The 18,587-nt window shown below is 45.2% G+C and overlaps 1 protein-coding gene across 10 annotated transcripts in view; it reads right to left on the reverse strand.

The window, feature by feature from the left end:
- Positions 1-18,587, reverse strand: part of pkib (protein kinase (cAMP-dependent, catalytic) inhibitor beta) — a 127,777-nt gene that overhangs the window by 62,246 nt on the left and 46,944 nt on the right. Inside the window, exon 1 of one of the 10 annotated variants that reach the window (XM_072499347.1) lies at positions 14,357-14,450. The exons of 8 other annotated variants lie outside the window; for them this stretch is intronic. The gene's annotated coding sequence lies outside the window, so the exon portion shown is untranslated. Of the gene's footprint in view, positions 1-13,922; positions 14,085-14,356; positions 14,451-18,587 lie in introns of those variants that run through there. One more of the 10 variants, XM_072499346.1, reaches the window with a different exon arrangement.

Here is an 18,587-nt window from a genome sequence, read left to right on the forward strand (position 1 = left end):
TGTTGTGTGTGTATTGATTGGTCCGTTGATCTGTCCATCAGTGTGTATGTATGTTTGCACCATGATGTTTATCTGAATATCATGACACCGAGGAAACCCACAAAGACACAGGGAGAACGTGCAGACTCCGTACAGACAGTGACCCAAGCCGGGAATCGACCCAAGCCAGGTCCCTGGCGCTGTAAAACAACAGTGCTAACCACGGTGCTATCATGTGCTTTAATTTTGCACACGAAACTATTATGCAGGACTTTATCAAAACTTTTCTGAAAGTCCAAGTATATACATCCACTGGTTCACCCTTTTCTATTCTACTAGTTACATCCTCATAAAACTCCAGTAGATTTGTCAAACATGATTTCACTTTTATAAATCCATGTTGACTTTGCCTAAACTCATGGTGACGAATTCTCCATTTGAGCGACTAAGCGCTGATACCTAGACGGAAGTGTTCTACGTGGATGAAAGCGGTGCCAATCCTGTTAATGGGCTAGGGTTACTGGGCTAGCACCAGCACCACATAGAATTTGCAAAATTCCAATGTATGCCGACCCTCGTCCCAGCCAAGATAATGGTACTGCTTACGCTGGAGCACGTTCATTCCATTAATGGGTCGGCGGAGGCCAGAGGGTACCTAGGGGGGTGGCCTGGGTGGAGCTGCCATACACTCATGGCGCTGAGTTCCCAGTGGGCAGTCAGCAGCATGTGCAGCTGCATGGCTGCCTTGCAGGCTGCTGCAATGGCGATCTGTGCCCGGCTACCCCGACCCCACAGCCCACCTGCTAGCCACACCACACAATGTGAACAGTTTGGGCCCTAGCATAGATTTCAATGGTACCCCACTAGTCATTGCCTGCCAATCAGGAAAAATACCATTTATTCCAAATTTTTGCTGCTCACCAGCTTTCAATCCACCTCAAGATTCAATACACTACCCATAATCCCTTAATGTGCTTTAACTTTACACATTAATTAGCCTTGTGAGACCTTGTCGAAAGCCTTCTGAAAGTCTAAATAAACCACATCCACTGGTTCTCCCTGGTCAACTCTACTAGTTACATTCTCAGAGAATCTGAGTAGATTTGTCAAGCATGATTTTCCTTTCGTAATTCCATGCTGACTTTGTCTGATTACAGCACTCGACATTAGGCTCACTGGTTTATAGTTCCCTGTTTTCTCTCTACCTTCCTTTTAAAATATTGGGTTTCATTCGCTACCCTCCAACCTATAGGAACCATTCCAGAGTCCAAAGAATAATGGAAAATTACCACCAATGGATCTACTATTTCTAGGGCCACATCCTTAAGTACTCTGCGATGAAGATTATCATGCCCTGGAGATTTCCCCAAAGCCATTTATTTACTAATACTAATTTCCTTTAGTTCCTCCCTAAAACTTGTGCTTCTCAGAACGTTCAGTACATTATTCATGTCTTCCGTTGTGAAGAGAAACAAAGTACAAATTTAGTTCCGAAACCATCTCTTTGTTCCCTGTTATGAATTCCCCCGTTTCTGACTGTAAGGGACCTACATTAGTTTTTCTTTAATAAATTTAGAGTACACAATTCATTTTTTCCAATTAAAGGGCAATTTAGCGTGGCCAATCTACCTAGCCTGCACATTTTTGGGTTGTGGGGGCCCGACCCACGCAAACACGGGGAGAATGTGCAAACTCCACACGGACAGTGACCCAGAGCCAGGATCGAACCTGGGATCTCGGCGCCGTGAGGCAGCAGTGCTATCCACTGTGCCACCGTGCTGCTCTGACATTGGATTTTAATTAATCTTTTCTCTTTACATACCTAGCGAAACTTTTACATTCAGTTTTTATGTTCCACGCTAGCTTACTTTCATACTGTATTTTCCCCTTCTTAATGGATCCCTTGGTCAGCCTTTGCTGAATTTTAAACTTTTCCCAATCCTGCGATCTATTGTATTTCTTGGTCATTTTTGCCTCTTCTTTGAATCTAATACTATCTCTGATTTCCTTTGTAAGCCATGGTTTGGCCACAGTCCCTTTCTACCCTTTGCCAAATAGGAATAAATAACTGTTGGAGTTCACCTATTTGTTCCCTGAATGCTTGCCATTGCCTGTCCACTGTCCTTCCTTTCAGTAATGTTTTCCAGTCTGTCATAGCCAACTCATGCCCCATACCATCACAGTTACCCTTATGGAGGTTCAGGAACCTGGGGCGTCATTCTCCGCCGGCGGGAGTCTCCGTTTTGCCGGCACGGGGGGGTTTCCCGACGGCGTGGGGCTGCCCCACAATGGGAAACCCCATTGACCGGCCGGTGTTACGGAGGCTCCCGCTGGCCGGTCGGCGCAGAAATGTGGCGGGGCGGGTAGGAGAATTTCGCCCATTGTCTCAGAATCAACTATCTCACTCTTCTTGATAAAGAACTCTAACATGTTATGGTCACTCATTCCCAAGAGTTCTCTTACAACTAGATTGCCAACTAATCTTTTCTCATTCCACAATACCCAGTCCAAGATGGTCTGTTCCCTTGTTGGTCCCTCAACATATTGGTCCTGAAAATCATCCCGGATACACTCCAGAAATTCCATCTCTATGTACTGTGACTAATTTGAGTCACCCAATCTATATGCAGATTAAAGTCACCCATAATAACCAATGTTCCTTTACCACATGCATTTCTGACTTCCTGTCTAATGCTGTTCTCAAAATTACCACTGCAGTTTAGTCTGTATACCACCTACAAATGTCTTTTGTCCCTTGATGTTGATTAAAGTCACCCATGATTATTGGACGAAGTCTTACAACACCAGGTTAAAGTCCAACAGGTTTGTTTCGATGTCACTAGCTTTCGGAGCGCTGCTCCTTCCTCAGGTGAATGAAGAAGTCTGTTCCAGAAACACATATATAGACAAATTCAAAGATGCCAAACAATGCTAGGAATGCGAGCATTAGCAGGTGATTAAATCTTTACAGATCCAGAGATGGGGTAACCCCAGGTTAAAGAGGTGTGAATTGTCTCAAGCCAGGACAGTTGGTAGGATTTTGCAGGCCAGATGGTGGGGGATGAATGTAATGTGACATGAATCCCAGGTCAAAGATGCCAAACAATGCTAGGAATGCGAGCATTAGCAGGTGATTAAATCTTTACAGATCCAGAGATGGGGTAACCCCAGGTTAAAGAGGTGTGAATTGTCTCAAGCCAGGACAGTTGGTAGGATTTCGCAGGCCAGATGGTGGGGGATGAATGTAATGTGACATGAATCCCAGGTCAAAGATGCCAAACAATGCTAGGAATGCGAGCATTAGCAGGTGATTAAATCTTTACAGATCCAGAGATGGGGTAACCCCAGGTTAAAGAGGTGTGAATTGTCTCAAGCCAGGACAGTTGGTAGGATTTTGCAGGCCAGATGGTGGGGGATGAATGTAATGTGACATGAATCCCAGGTCAAAGATGCCAAACAATGCTAGGAATGCGAGCATTAGCAGGTGATTAAATCTTTACAGATCCAGAGATGGGGTAACCCCAGGTTAAAGAGGTGTGAATTGTCTCAAGCCAGGACAGTTGGTAGGATTTCGCAGGCCAGATGGTGGGGGATGAATGTAATGTGACATGAATCCCAGGTCAAAGATGCCAAACAATGCTAGGAATGCGAGCATTAGCAGGTGATTAAATCTTTACAGATCCAGAGATGGGGTAACCCCAGGTTAAAGAGGTGTGAATTGTCTCAAGCCAGGACAGTTGGTAGGATTTCGCAGGCCAGATGGTGGGGGATGAATGTAATGTGACATGAATCCCAGGTCCCGGTTGAGGCCGCACTCATGTGTGCGGCCTCAACCGGGACCTGGGATTCATGTCACATTACATTCATCCCCCACCATCTGGCCTGTGAAATCCTACCAACTGTCCTGGCTTGAGACAATTCACACCTCTTTAACCTGGGGTTACCCCATCTCTGGATCTGTAAAGATTTAATCACCTGCTAATGCTCGCATTCCTAGCATTGTTTGGCATCTTTGAATTTGTCTATATATGTGTTTCTGGAACAGACCTCTTCATTCACCTGAGGAAGGAGCAGCGCTCCGAAAGCTAGTGACATCGAAACAAACCTGTTGGACTTTAACCTGGTGTTGTAAGACTTCGTACTGTGCTCACCCCAGTCCAACGCCGGCATCTCCACATCATGATTATTGTTGTACACTTACCTGTATCTCCAATTTTCTGCCTAATGCAAGGTACTGGTATGGATGGAGGATTGGCTGGTTGGCAGAAGGCAGAGGGTGAGGATAAATGAGTCCTTTTCAGGGTGGCAGCCAGTGACATTTGGTGTTCCGCAGGGGTCAGTGCTGGGACCACAGCTATTCACGATATACATGATCTGGAAGAAGGAACTGAGGGTACTGTTGCTAAATTTGCATGACGCAAAGATATGTAGAGGTACAGGTAGTATTGAGGAAGCAGGAAAGCCGCAGAAGGTCCTGGACAAGCTAGGAGAGTGGGTAAAGGTGTGGTAGATGGAATACAATGTAGAAAAGTGTGAGATTGTCACTTTGGTGGAAAGAATAGAAGCATAGAATATTTTCTAAGTGGGAAAAGGCTTCAGAAATCAGAGGCACAAAGGGACTTAGTAATCCTAGTTCACGGTTCTCTTAAAGTTAGCATGTAGGTTCAGTTGGCAGTTAGGAAGGCAAATGCAATGTTAGCATTCATATTGAGAGGGCTAGAATACAAGAGCAGGGATATACAGTTGAGGCTGTATAAGGCTCTGGTCAAACCTCATTTGGAATATTAAATGCAGTTTTGGGCTCCATATCTGAGGAAGAATACGATGGCCTTGGATGGGGTTCAGAGAGGTTCACAAGAATGATCCATGGAATGAAGGGCTTGTAATATGAGGAGCGGTTAAGGACTCTGGGTCTGTACACGATGGAGTTTAGAAGGATGAGGGGGGAATCTCAATGAAACGTACAAAATATTGAGAGGCCTAGATAGAGTGAACGTGTAGAGGATGTATCATTAGTAGGAGAAACTAGAACCCAAGGGCACAGCCTCAGACTGAAAGAGTGATCCTTTAAAACAGAGATGAGGAGAAATTTCTTCAGCTAGAGGGTGGTGAATCTATGGAATTCATTGTCGCAGAATGCTGTGGAGGCCAAGTCACTGAGTGTCCTTAAGACAGAGATAGAGGGCAGCACAGTGGCACAGTGGTTAGCACTGCAGTCTCACAGCGCCGAAGTCCCAGGTTCGATCCCGGCTCTGGGTCACCGTCTGTGTGGAGTTTGCACATTCTCCCCGTGTTTGCGTGGGTTTTGCTCCCACAGCACAAAGATGTGCAGGGTAGGTGGGTTGGCCACACTAAATTGCCCCTTAATTGGAAAAAATGAATTGGGTACTCTAAACTTTAAATTTAATTTTTTTTTTTAAAAATAGAATTTTTAAAAAGACAGATAGGTTTTTGATTAATAAGCGATATGGGGTTATGGGGAGAAGGCAGGAAAATGGGGATGAGAAACATATCAGCCATGATTGAAATTGTAAAGACTTAGACCAGGGCTTTGAGATTGGCCAATTAGTATACGAGTTCCCTGATTAGTGGCCCAACCAGGGAACCTCTTCTTTGTGTATAACAGGGAGTGTCAGATCCTCTGCACTCCCGGTGTAGACAGCAAGCTGAATGCACCTGGTTGTTCTGCTGTTGGTTTTGTAAATGAAAGGAATTTTGGTGCAGGGACGTCTGCGTCCGTAGACAAATTACAGTGGCGAAGAGGAAAACGGAATGACCCGAAGGAACCGGCTCATTAGCAGCCACCACATATTGAGGGTAAGCCACTAACAGGCAAAATGCCTTTATTTGAGAAGTCGGATTCTTTTGACACTGCTGATTGGGCCCAATATGTAGAACGGACGAAGTACTTTTGCAGAACGAACAATATAGTTCTGGATGACAAGCAACGGGTCATTCTGCTGACCGTGTGTGGGCCAGCAGCCTTTGCCATTATGCACAATCTCACTTTTCCGGAGGCACTGGACACAAACTTTCCAGGAATGTATGGATTTAGTAAAAAAGTACTATGCCCTAAGCCACCTCTAATCCTGCGGAGGTACTGGTTTTACTCAGCATTCCAAGACACTGGGGAGTCAGTTACAAACTTTTTAACAAGATTAAGGCGATTAGCAGAGGCTTCCGAATTTGGCCTGATGCTAAATGAGATGCTCCGAGACCGGTTGGCGTGCAGAATAATTAATTTAGCAATACAGAAACATCTGCTAGCAGAGGCTGAGCTGGATTGCAAACGAGCTTTGCAGCTGGCTTTGTCCTTAGAAAAAGCGGTGAGCAGAGCACATGTTACAGGGTACTCCGATGGAGGTAGACACCCACACCAGTGAAACTGAGTTAAAGGACTACCGCTGGGGGATAGGCAACTGCATAGCCACCCTCCAGAACGACTCAGATACTAAGGAACCTAGGCCCACTCGCAGAACTGCTCCCAAGCAAGGGAAAATTAGGACCAGACAGACGGCAGCCCCTGCAGCCTTTCGCTCGGCAACATATTGTAGTTGTTGCCAGATATCGGAGCCAGAGAGGAGGAATAGAAGCCCAAAACCAACATCTTGGAGAAGGACACGTAGGCCGGGGTATAGGAGAATGCACACCCTAGAAGCCCCACCCACCTCCGATGAGGAACAACTAAATTGTGTCACGATGGTTAAACCAAAACCCATTAAATTAACCATAAGGCTGAATGGATATCCAACATTAACTGAAGTTGACACTGGAGCAGCCGTATCAGTGATAGGGAAAACCATATTTAATAAAATTCGCACTGGACTCCAACCCTTATCCCTAACCAGGACCTCGGCAAAACTGAGGACATACACAGGGGAAACACTGAGTGTTGGGTACAGCACATGTACCTGTGGCTTATGGAGAGCAACAGGTTAGGCTGCCTTTAATGGTAGTGAAAGGTGTGGGACCAAGCTTATTGGAACAAAATTGGCTAAAAGAGATCCTGCTGGATTGGGTAATCCTTTTCCAGCTGGAAAATGGTCGCCTGAGCGAAGTCCTGTCCAGATACCCAGAGGTTTTCCGAGAACGGATCTGAACAATAAAGGGAGCAAAGGCAACATTACACGTCGATCCAGAGGCAGTCCCAAAATTCTACAAGGCCCGACCACTATCCTTCACGTTGAGGCATAAAGTCGATAAGGAATAATAAAATCGGTCCAGTTTGCAGAATGGGTGGCACCCGTGGTGCCTATTCTTAAGCCGGACGGCTCGGTCCGCCTTTGTGGAGATTTCAAACAAACGATTAATCGTTACTCACAACTGGACAAATACCCAATTCCCGGATTGAGGATTTGTATGCAAAGCTGGCAGGAGGACTCTTATTCTCAAAGCTGGATATGAGCCATGCATATCTACAGCTGAAGCTGGATGAAGAGTCACAAAAATTCTCAACGATAAACACCCTGAAGGGCCTTTTTCCGTACACAAGATTACCCGTCAGGGTATTGTCAGCCTGTGCGATATTCCAGAGGACAATGGAGAATATATTACAAGGGTTACCACAGGTCGCCATTTACCTGGACAACGTCCTCATTCCGGGAAAAACAAGGGCAGAGTACCTGCAAAACTTGGAGGAAGTTCTTGAAAGGTTTTCAGCAGCAGGCGTGCGCCTAAAGAGGGAGAAATGTGTTTTTCTAGCACCTCAAGTAACCTATCTTGGGCACAAGGTTGATAAGTCAGTGCTACACCCTTTGGAAAATCAGGTGACGGCGATAAAAGATGCCCTGGCCCCCACCATAATCCAGGAGTTAAAATCGTTTTTAGGACTGGTGACGTCCTACGGAAAGTTCATCCAGAACAGGGCTTCCATCTTGGACCCAATTACTAAAAAAGGGGCAAGCCTGGAGTGGTCCACCCGCCAAGACAGGGCTTTCAAGAAGATCAAACAACAATTCTCCTCAGAAAATGTTCTGGTACACTATAACCCCAGGAACGAGTTGGTGCTCACTTGCGACGCGTCTCCATATGGTGTTGGGGCAGTTCTGGCACACACTGGACAAAATGGACAGGAACGGCCTATAGCATTTGCTTCCAGGACGTTGGCAACAGCAGAGCGAAAATACTCCCAAATTGAAAAAGATGGACGGGCTATGATCTTCGCGGTGAAGAAATTTCACCAGTACTTGGATGGGCGGAAATTCCCGATAATTACAGACCACAAGCCATTGCTGGGCTTGCTGAAAGAAGACAAAGCGGTGCCACCAATAGTTTTGGCCCAAATCCAACGATGAGCCCTACTACTGGCAAAGTACCAATATCAACTGGTGCACCGGCCGGGAACCCGGGTGCCAAAGGCCCACGCACTAAGCAGTCTGCCATTACCGGACACCCCACAATTAGTACCCAGAATAGATGAAACGGTGATGACCCTACATTTCCTGGACACCCTTCTGGTGGCCGCACAAAACATTCATTTGTGGACACAAAGGAACCCGGTTTTAGCAAAAATAAAACACATGGTGCTAACAGGGGAGATGGAAAGACCGGTCCAGGCGGAATTCCACCCTTACTGGAGCAGATGAGAGCAGATCACTGTGGAAGACAGGATACTGCTATGGGGTGTATGAGTAATAGTACCAAGTCAAGGCCGTCGAGCCAAACTGGCCGAACTACAGCATGGGCACCCTGGAGTCTCAAAAATGAAGATGCTGCCAGGAGGTATGTCTGGTGGATGGGCCTGGGCACAGACCTAGTGGTATTAGTAGGTCAGTGTCAAGCATGCCAACAAGGGCAGAAGGTGCCACCGGCAGCCCCGCTGCACCCATGGGAATGGCCAGGTAGACCATGGTCGCGACTTCATGTCGATTTTGCAGGCCTGTTTATGGGTTCAGTGTTTTTTGTGATAGTAGACGCCCATTCGAAATGGCTGGATGTCTACAAAATGAACTCGGCAAATACAACAGCTACTATCAAAAATCTTTGTTTGTAACATATGGTATCCCAGAGGTGTTAGTTTCAGACAATCGATCGGTTTTTAACCAGCCAGGAGTTCACAAAATTCATGAAATCAAACGGCATTCAACATATAAGGATGGCACCATACCACCCGACATCAAATGGATTGCCGGAAAGAGTGTCCAGACCCTAAAAGTCGAGTTGAAAAAAACAGTCCGCAGCATCAGTAGACAGCAAACTGTTGCGCTGGCTATTTGACTATAGGACAACCCCATACGACACAACAGGAATAGCACCGGCGGAGCTACTCATGGGCAGACTACTCAAACCATGCTGAGCCTACAATTCCCAAATTTAGGCGGAAGAGTAGAAAGAAACCAAGAGGACCAATGCCGGGGCCATGACAACACTTGCCGAGAAAGGCAGTTCAACGCCGATGAAAAAAGTTACGGGTCAGAAATTATGCGAATGGCCCCATATGGGTATCCGGAATGGTCAAGGCCAGGACAGGACCTGTGTCGTATCAGATACATGTGGGAGAACAGGTAGTAAAAAAGCACCTGGATGTGGTGCGGGACTCAGATTCGTTGCCTCAGACCACCATACCGAGAACCGTGAAGAGTCACTCCCCTCTGGCATCACTAGTGTGGACATTGGACTCTGATATGGACACCATGGATGATGCTGTGGCTGTCCCCCTGCCGCTGGAGGAAGGGGGTGAACCTCTCCTTTGGTGCTATCACCGGAAAAGACGGGTGCCTAGCCGTTAATCCCCATGTACGTCGGAGGTAAAAGTGGAGGATCCGGACCCGGCGCAGAAACAAAGAAGGAGACCCGCGAGTCACGAGGACCAGGGGGGGGCTCCTCAGACTTTGGGGGCGAGGGGTGTAATGACTTAGACCAGGCCTTCTGCCACCATGGATTTATTACAGAATGGCAGAGCTGACTTGATGGACCAAATGGCCTAATTCTGCCACAATGTTTTGTGGTCTAAAACAACTCTGAGCTGCATTGCTTTGCAAGCAATCTAGACAGCTTGGATGCAATCTACCCGAATGGGAACAGAGTCTCATAATGAGCGCATTTAGCCACGTCTTTCCCGGCACTCAGAGCACCAAGAAACCCCACACTATCGAACGGGGAACTCCCTGATGAGGCAGCACTTATTCCCATTTTATCAACTGAGGAGCTCCGCTCCCCGAAACTCCTAAATGCAGAAGGACATCGGGATGCTATTTTTAAATGGCGTCCAAATCTCGATTTTAATTTTTTAAAAATTCCCCCCCCCCCCACAACGCAATGCTCTATTCGCCCCCAAAGCCCCAACTCACCTATAAGGTGGTCCCTGGGCTCCCCTGCACCCGCACAGGGCACCTCTGGGCACAATCCCCATTACAAAAAAAATACCAGCTTGGCACCGCCAGCCTGGCACCCTGACCGTGCGCCTGCCAGCTGGCAGTGCCACCTGGGAATCCAGCAGTGCCAGGGTGTCACCCTGCCGAGAGGGCAAGCACTTGATGGCCCCCAATCTCCTGAGAGACTCCCACGAGTGCCGTTCCATCTGGTCTTGTTTATGGGGACCAGCATTGATCAGCGCTCGCCGAGATCTCCAAGACAAAGGGGTTAGATCCCAATGCCTTGGTTAAATCGTGAGAGTGCATATTAGAATAAGACTAGCTATCTCGCTGTAATATGCAGATTTGCTAATAAGTGATCCGCCACCCACAATGGGCAGAATTCACATCGCGAGATCACACATAATACGATCTCGCGAGGCGTGACAAGCCGAGTAGATCCCGGAAAAGGGATCTCCCAGCATCTACTAATCTCATTGCACCGCGCCACACTGCCTTTTGGGCACAACGCGGCCACTAGATACCGCCCCTTGTCTCCAATTCTCTACCTAAGTAAGCGCTGTGTTATAATCTGAGCTTTCTACCTGTTAACTCCTTAGCTTAACATGACCCCAACCTTTTAGTGTAATAGTCTTCAAGCTGCTTTAGTTAAATTTATCCCTTTTTCTATATAGAAACATAGGAATTAGTAGCCTGCTCCGCCATTCAATCAGATCATGGCTGATCTCTTCCTGGTGTCAAATCCACCGGCCTACCTGTTCCCCATGTCCCTTTTACCAATTTTTAAAATCAGAAATATACCTATCTCCTTCTTGAAACCATTTAATAACACAGATTCCACCATACTATGTAGCAGCGAGTTCCACAAATTCACTGCCTGCTACGAGAAGTAATTCCTCGTCCTCTCAATTCTAAATCTATCTCAATCTCAACCTATATCTGTCACATTTTATTCTCGACTGCCCTACAAGGGGGAATATTTGGTCCACGTTTACTTTATCAATCCCTATTAGTATTTTATATACCTCAACCATATCCCTCTTATCCTCCTAAACTCCAATGAGTATAAGCCCAAACTGTTTAATCTCTCCTCATAATCAACCCTTTCATCCCCAGAATTAATCTGGAACCTCCTCTGAACTGCCTCCAATACCACCATCCTTCCTCAAATAAGGAGACCAAACTGGACACAATTTTCCAGATGTGATCTCACCAACACCGTATACAATTGCAACAACACATCTCTACTTTTATACTCCAGTCCTTTTGCAAAAAACGCTAACATTCCATTTTCCTTTTTAATCATACACTGTACCTGCATACCGGCTTTCTGCGATTCATAAACAAAGACACCCAGATCCATCTGTCCAGACGTATTTTGAATCTGCTTTCCATTTAGATAATAATTTGCCTTTCTAAACCTCACATTTATCTACATCAAACTCCAACTGCCAAATTTTGGCCCAATCATCTGGCCTATCTATATCTATCTGTAAATTCTTTATTTCCTCTTCACTGCCTGCTTTCCCACCTATTTTGGTATCTATGTTACAGTCTGTCCCTGCTTGCAGACCATTTATATAATTTGTAAACAATTGAGGTCAGAGGACAGACCCCTGCACACCCAGCTAGTTACAGTTCACCAGCCAGAGGAGGACCCATTTATCCCGACACTGTTTCCTGTCAGTCAGCCGATCCACAATCTAATCCTACCCCCAATCCCTTGTGATCTCACCTTCTGGATCAGTCTTTTATGCGGCACCTTGTCAAACATTTTCTGGATGTCTAGATATACCACATCCATAGGTTCCCCATTATCCACTTCCTCGAGGAACTCAAGCAAGTTTTTCAGACATGACTTACCCTTCATAAGATCATGCTGACCATGGTGGAATGAGCTTCCTCTTTCCAAATGTTCAGTTATAAACTGCTGGCTTGTAATGCAGAACAAGGCCAGCAACGTGAGTCAATTCCCGTACCGGCCTCCCCAAACAGCGCCGGAATGTGGCGACTAGGGGCTTTTCACAGTAACGTCATTGAAGCCTACTTGTGACAATAAACTATTATTATTATTATCTCCTCCTTAATGATTGATTCCAGCAGTTTCAGTTAAAAAAACTTTAATTTTCCAAGAACAAAATATTACCCCTAAAATATTACTATGGACAATGAACTAGGGATTCATAACACCACTGAGCTGAATTTTGTAGCCTATTTGTTAAATAGTGAACACTTCTTATTGTATTATCTTTCATATTGGCCTCCTCACCCCCAACTCGCCAAATAAAAACACATTAATTAAAAGGCCAGTCTCAACTCACTAATTGCCTCTCTTTTATATACACAGTACATAAGTACTCTTATAGAATTCTGTTGCTGAGCAACAAATGTTTTCTACTTTTCCTGCAGGTTTTGCAAATGGAAAACACTACCTTTTTACAAACACACAATAGTCTCATTTTTGGAAAATCAGCTACATTGTTAAATGCAATTCTCTCTGTCTGTTTTTGCCTTTCAAGATTAGTCCTAGAAAGACAATTTTTAAAAAGCATAATAATAATGGAAATAACACAGGGTGTTTATATAAAATAAAAGAAAGCAACTGTAGAAAACAACAAGAAGTTTTCTTTCACAATATTGAAGCTTGTATTCGTCGAATACTGTCCAATATTTCTCCCTGGATTAAGAATTTGTTATGGGCACTAACTTCCAAGTATCCCATATTTACCCTAATCAAAAATTATTATTTCCTTTCAGTTCCTTTTATATGATTTATATTAGCACTTATTACAAAATACGCTGCTTAAAGCAAAGTCTAAATCCAATGTTTTAACCTGAATGCTATATGACTGATCATATCTAGCCTACACCATTATAACTGAATTTATTGAAGAGAATTAGTTCAAAATGAGCTCTGTACAAATGTATTTTATTCAGAAAACAAAATCATGAAGCAACAGTAGTGTATGCATCACACTGCAACTACAAAACAGATGCTGTGACAGCTTTGCTGTATTATGAAGTTAAAGCGACTTATCAGAAACTGAGTTCTAGCCAGGCCTAGTACTACTGGACGAATTAAAAGAGTCATTTCAACAGATGTCTATCACTGCTTCACATCTAACTCAGTTGTATAAAGCAACGTTTCGGAAATAAAATAAATGATAGAAAGGGTAACGCATTAAAACGGAAACATGTTTGGAAAACAAATATTGTCATAAACATAATCCCCCTCAAATAAACTATTTCTTGATAAACCTGTAATAAAAATATGAAAAATCAATGGATACCCATTTGTGAAAGTCATCCCTTATTACAAACATCAAGCATACTGCTGATTAGCCATGTCCAGTAGTAAGATAAATTAATAATACCATTGTTTTGCTATTAATATACATAATATATATATATATATATATATATAATTATAGGTTCCCATTTCATTTCCCCAAGTTTTGCTTTCATAGGTTTCTGATATTGTCAAGCTCATCAGTTCAATTTTTCTATTTATTATTTCAGAATAGTAGCAAGTAATTATTTTTAAATGTCAATGTATGAATAGAAAACCATCCACAACATTTACATCTCTTGCACTAATTGCTTGGTAGCTCGAATACAGAACTGACTCACCTTTCCAGATACACTTAACTCTTGCCTCCCTTTCTTGAAGCAAACTTACTGGAAATGTCCGGCAAGGTCTGCAGTCTCCTGTTAATCACAGACACTGATGGACTAAGAGTGCCCTTGAACGATTAGTGAAAACTGTAATGGCCTGCCTCAGTATTCAATTTCATTGCCATTTACGATACTGCTAAAGGTGCTAAGTAGATGCTAAATATCTTGTAACAACAAAAAAATGAACTTTACAACTGTAAAATATCAGGCAAGTACCAATATCCCAAGACAGCTTAAATGTTTGCCAAAGTACTTGCTGCAGCTTGTTGATATAAGCTTATGAGTACAAATGTCTAAGAATTATTTTTGTAATAGCTGTTACTTATTCCTATACAATTTCCAGAAAATAAATCAATTTCTAATTTCACTGCATCAGGAGATGTACTTACAATGTCAGAAAAAGATTGGCATAGTTTTCAGATGCAGGCTAAATCCGCTGCCTTATTTGGTAGCTGTCCTTTCACATTTGATTATGATGAAACAGCTTATTCTATTCCAGGAACAAAAGCTGCTGAGAGGACAATGGATACTGCTGTGTTAACATTAATAATATTGCCCATTGAACTGCAATAACCTTGTTGTCCACCGCTGGGGAAAATTTCAGAAACAAATGTTAACTTGTTACACTATCAACTAAAGCAAACATGAGCTAACAGAAGCGATAAAAGTATTAGAGACCAGATTTACCTGCCGGAAAAGTTAGGATTTTTGACAAAATAAATGATATTGGATGAACGTCACAGGTAGTCATCAATAATTTAGAGACATTAGATCTGAGCATCAAAGGTACAGTATTCGAATGATCATTTTTTTAAAAAGGCATTTGTGAAATTGGAGCTTGTATTGTGTTGCACATTGCCTTTTGGAAATCTTGGCTTGGCCACTTTTGAGTTGGGAAAATGATAATCACCCTGTGATGAGGAATGATTTCTCATTAGGGGTGGCACAGTGGTTAACACTGTTGCTTCACAGCGCCAGGGACCAAGGTTCAATTAAGGCCTTGGGTGACTGTGTGGAGTTTGTACGTTTGCCACGCGTCTGCATGGGTTTCCTCTGGGTGCTCCGCTTTCCCCTCACAGTCCAAAGATGTGCAGGTTAGGTGGATTGACCATGCTAAATTGTCCCTTAGATGGGGGTACTGGGTTACGGGGATAAGGTGGGATGTAGGCCTAGAAGGAGTGCTCCTTCAGAGGGTCTGTGCAGACTCGATGGGCCGAATGGCGTCCTTGTGCAATGTAGGAATTCTATGATTCTATTAGGCAGCACCTCCCTTCTGTCGGTACCATTTCACCAGGCTTCATGGCCCAGAGGACCATATTTGAATATTGTCCTGATTATGTGTACGGGGTCCACAACTCAGACCATAAACCATTAGCTTAGACACTAAGCAGGTAAATTGCAATCTGTTTCAAGAACAGACAATGCTTATGGCAGCTCAGAAAGTCTCTTCAGCCATCGTTGGCCTTTGGGTCAGTCCAAAAGGTCAGTGAAGAACCCACTATTGTTAGATAAAGCCAGTAGTTACGCCCTGTTTGGAAAAGTGGCCTAACTCTTCAAAGCGGTCCGAGATAAATAAGTGAGCGGGCATTAATTTTCATAGGATTTCCATGAATGCTTTAAGCAATTCAGATAGCTATACAAAATACAAATCCTACCATTAACCAACACCAATGTATAAATGGAAAGAGATTTCAAAATCTTAGTGCCCAAGTAGTGGGTGAGTAGATGCATTAGTGATGTTGCAACCAAAGAGGGAACATTTCCTTAAGGGGACTGGTAAGAAACCGAAATCCCACTCTTTATTGGCATATTCTGTGTGGTTTGTGGTACGATCATTGATTAGTCCAAAAATAATTGATCAAATATTCCATCTGATTACTTAAAATGTGTACACATGCAACTATGTGTCTATATAAAAATGTGACATATCTGTACACATCAAAAAATGTGGGGATGTAGCACTTCCCAATAGACATCTTCATCATCCACAACTGATTCTGCCACTGGATATGTCGAATTAAATCTTTTTTTCACTTTCAGGATGTGGATCTTCCTGGCTAGAGAAGCATTTGCTAACTATCCTTAGTTGCCTTGTATAAGTGCATTTGTGTTATTGCTAGGCCATATGAGAGAGCAGTTATATATGTGTTTAGAGTCACATATAGGTCAGTCCAGCTAAGGGCCATAGGTTTCTTTCATTAAGGAAGCAAGTGAATCAGTTGGATTTTTCACCAATCCAACAAATTCACCATCAAGACCACTGAATTACCAACCCAAAAACATAATCACTATACTATCATACACACTTTCTCCTACAAAAATACAGAAGTCTGAATTTAAACAGGCTGCAGGCCAAGCAGAAGTAGTTGAAACCTAACACAATAGCTGGTATATGTGGTTGTTCTTCTGATGTCGGCTGGTTCCTGGGGTGACGTTGCCTTTCAGAATTGTTGTTGCCGTGGCGAGTGTTGCTGCTAAGATAATTGCTGCTAATCCATTGTATTTGATGAGGAGAAGTTGACCTCTGGGACTGATGGTTGTTCAGTTCCTTGTTCAGTTGGTGAAATCAATTCTGCCTCAGCAGCTGTCTGCTGTTAAGGACCAGGGACGAAATTCTCCGGAAACGACGCGATGTCCGCCGACTGGCGCCCAAAACGGCGCAAATCAGACGGGCATCGCGCCGCCCCAAAGGTGTGGAATGCTCCGCATCTTTGGGGGCCGAGCCCCAACATTGAGGGGCTAGGTCGGCGCCGGACGAATTTCCGCCCCGCCAGCTGGCGGAAAAGGCCTTTGGTGCCCCGCCAGCTGGTGCGGAAATGACATCTCCGGGCGGCGCATGTGCGGGAGCGTCCGCGGCCGCTGACAGCTTTCCACGCATGCGCAGTGGAGGGAGTCTCTTCTGCCTCCGCCGTGGTGGAGACCGTGGCGGAGGCGGAAGGGAAAGAGTGCCCCCACGGCACAGGCCCGCCCGCGGATCGGTGGCCCCCGATCGCGGGCCAGGCCACCGTGGGGGCACCCCCCAGGGCCAGATCGCCCCCCGCCCCGCCCAGGACCCCGGAGCCCGCCCGCGCCGCCTTGTCCCGCCGGTAAGGTAGGCGGTTTAATTTACGCCGGGGGGACAGGCATTTTAGCAGCGGGACTTCGGCCCATGCGGGCCGGAGAATTGAGCGGGGGGGGGGGCTCACGAACCGGCGCGGCGCGATTCCCGCCCCCGCCGAATCTCTGGTGCCGGAGACTTCGGCAACCGGCAGGGGCGGGATTCATGCCAGCCCCCGGCGATTGTCCGACCCGGCGGGGGGTCGGAGAATCTCTCCCCAGCTTCTCCAGTTGCAAGTAGACATCAATGGTTGGAATAATAGATCTGGTTATTCATTTTCATCATGTATAATCATGATGAAAACAACTTTGCCAAAGTTGCCATGTGGGTTCACTTTTATAGAGTGTGTTGAATGTTTACACTCTGACCTGCTCTTCAACTCATGCCACCTTGTATAATCACTTCATCTCTGGAAATCCAATACTCTCAGATAGCAATAGATGTGTGTTTTTTAAAAATCCGTTCATGGGATATGGGCATCACTGGTTGGGTTAGCATTGATTGCCCATCCCAAATTGTCCTTGAACAGAGTGGCTTGCTAGGCCATTTCAGAGGGCATTTAAGAGTCAACCACATTGCTATGGGTCTGAAGTAACATGTATGCCAGATGAGTAAGGACAGCAGATTTCCTTCCCTAAAGGACATTAGTGAACCAGATGGGTTTTTACGACAATCGACAATGGTTTCATGGTCACCATGAGAATTTTAATTCCAGATTTTTATTAAATTTAAATTTCAACATCTGCCATGGTGGTATTTGAACCCGGGTCCCCAGATCATGAACCTGGGTCTCTGGATTACTAGCGAAGCAACAATATCACAACGCCACTGCCTCCCCTAATGATTTCAGATGCTTGATGGTTTCAGGTCATCCTTTCATCACAACTTCCTGCAGCACTTGGAGAGTTCCATCTCATTGCATAGTTTTCTTGATCTGAGCAAGTCACATGCCCGTTAGATTCAATGTGTGGGATTCAGCGACCCCGTTACACCTGGACAGATCCAGGCACAATGGGTGAATCACTTGGGAGCCCCAAATTGGGCTCTGTGCCGGGGCGATTGTGAGACACTGACCTGTTCCACCCAGCGTGATCTGGATCTCGTCCTTGCTGGCTGAGATCCAGATCTGCATATTTAAATGAGCTTAATGACTCAATTAAATACCCGGACACCGATTCACCCGGTGGCCAGGTCTCAACCACCCAGGGTTTATGGCCAGGGTACCATTTAGTACTGGTCCACACAAACGTGGACCGGGTGTAACTGCACTTCGAGGGGTCTCGCAGACCAGTGGAGACCCACGGATGGTCAGGGGCAGGGTGGTATCCTGGCACTCTCTCTGGCAACTGGGTACATTGACACTGCCAGCCTGGCACCCGGGTGGAGCCACCCTGGCAGTATCCCCTGCTAGAGTGCCAGACTGGCAGTGCCAGTGGTCAGACCCAGGAGAGGGGGGCCTTGCCAATTTGAGGAGGGATTAGGGATGGTTTCCAGCGGCCGTTACACGATTGGAGGGGTGAGGG

Source organism: Scyliorhinus torazame, chromosome 4 (genome assembly GCF_047496885.1).
Source record: "Scyliorhinus torazame isolate Kashiwa2021f chromosome 4, sScyTor2.1, whole genome shotgun sequence".
NCBI lineage: Eukaryota > Metazoa > Chordata > Chondrichthyes > Carcharhiniformes > Scyliorhinidae > Scyliorhinus > Scyliorhinus torazame.